At 42.1% G+C, this 1,839-nt stretch overlaps 1 long non-coding RNA gene across 1 annotated transcript; it reads right to left on the bottom strand.

Moving 5' to 3' along the window:
* Nucleotides 1-636: 636 nt before the first annotated feature.
* Nucleotides 637-1,252, bottom strand: LOC118407585. The gene is made up of 2 exons (XR_004830164.1): nt 1,174-1,252; nt 637-779 (listed from the first exon to the last, which is right to left on the bottom strand). It is a non-coding gene; the product is annotated as an uncharacterized LOC118407585 (long non-coding RNA).
* Between the last annotated feature and the right edge of the window lie 587 nt (nt 1,253-1,839).

Genomic DNA, 1,839 nt, shown 5'->3' with positions numbered 1-1,839 from the left:
GTTAAAATTGATTTGATACTATTCTAGCACATCCTGTCCTTTGAAAATGCTGTATACTGTTTAAAGACTTCCATGATCTTCCATGATCTTTTGAGTGCTCATAAAACTACTTAATATTGTCTTACAAATTTGGAAGACACTCCTTGGCACTTGTGAATGAGCATACATGTACAGGCCACCAACATATTGTTAAGAATTAAGCATTATTCAACACAGGGTAGTGGCTGTTGAAAATGATAGCATATCTAGACCTTCACACTTTTTTCTTTATGCCGACAATTGTAGATACAATTCCAATGACATACAGTAGAACTGTAATGGTAGTCACCCAACTACACAAGGACTAAAGAGACTGATGATATAAGTACTGTACATGTTTGTACATATAATAATGTTTGGTTGGACCCATGGGTAGAGGTTTGTCCTGAACCTTACAGCACATATCAAGCCTGTCTAGACAATTTCAACAATTGCTTTTTAAGTCAGTCATCCCTCTAAAACCCTAATATAGACTCCTGGGAGGTTGCTACAAGGGTTGCTTGGTGTAACAAACATTCGAGTCTCTTCTGAACAGTAGTTCTTGTGTATTTGAGTGGGTCTGAGGAAAGGTCATGGAGCATGCTCAGATGAGTTGTCTGTATTAGGAAGGTCACGGAGCATGCTCAGTTGAGGTGTTTGTACTTGGAAGGTCACGGAGCATGCTCAGTTGAGGTGCTTGTACTTGGTGAAGAGGTTGTATAGAACCCTCAAGGTCGCCTTCAGGTCAAGGTTCACGATGTCTGAAAAATGAAGAAAAATGGATGAAGCATTATGCGCTGTCAAGTCAGGAAATTGTTTTGATCTGTAAGTTTCTCCAGGATGTACTTGAATGATTGAATTCTACCATTAAAAGCAGCAGAAACTCTCATATTTTCTATTGAATGCCTGATTGAGATCTACAATCAGAGTAGTAGAGAGAAAATGACTTTCAGTGATCTGATTGATTGAATGACTTTTACAATAACTAGCAGTGGAGAGAAACTGACTCTCAGGTTTATCATGATTGATTGACCAATTGATTGATTGATTGACTGAGAAGCAGTAAATACTGACCCTCGGGCCTGGCCTTGGATTGATTGATTGATTGATTGATTGATTGATTGATTGATTGATTGATTGATTGTAAAGACTGACCCTCGGGCCTGGCCTTGGGTTTGGGCAGCCCTCCGTCCTGCATCAGCTCCAGGGAGAACTGCACGTTGTGGACCTGGGAAGGCAGTAACAGAAATCATATGGGGTCATACAAAATTAGGCAGTTCTTACAAACTTGAAAAATAAAAGGTTTGGGCTATGAAACAAATTCTTCCCGCTCCAAATGGCCCACCCAATAACAATAACATATTCCAGCACCTAACTCCATTTCTGTAGCCCTTGGGCCAAACAACTCTGTGCAGTCACTACAGCAGAGCACTAAGTAGTGAAAGCCGATGTACTATTTTCTTAAAGAACCTTTGGCATGACGTTGTATCTATGGTGAGGGCACTACACATCCTGACATCGCTGACTCACTCCACAACTTAGGTACCGCCTGGAGTCACCTTGGTGATCACAGAAAGGCCGTCAGCTGTTATAAACAGGCACTACAGATGAGGCGGACTATCCATGGTGAGGACACGGCGCATCCGAAAATTGCCGCGATATTTGACGACTTCAGCTATGCGGAACAGGCGCTGGAGATGAGGAAAACTCTCTATGGCGAGAACACTGCGCATCCTCACATCGCTATCTCACTTGGCAACTTGGGTGTTGCCTGGAGGAACCTTGGTGATCACAGAAAAGGTTTGATGTATTACGAACTGG

Source organism: Branchiostoma floridae, unplaced genomic scaffold (assembly GCF_000003815.2).
Source record: "Branchiostoma floridae strain S238N-H82 unplaced genomic scaffold, Bfl_VNyyK Sc7u5tJ_1421, whole genome shotgun sequence".
Lineage (NCBI taxonomy): Eukaryota > Metazoa > Chordata > Leptocardii > Amphioxiformes > Branchiostomatidae > Branchiostoma > Branchiostoma floridae.
Note: the sequence above shows the minus strand (reverse complement) of the source record. Positions and strands in the feature narration are given on the sequence as shown.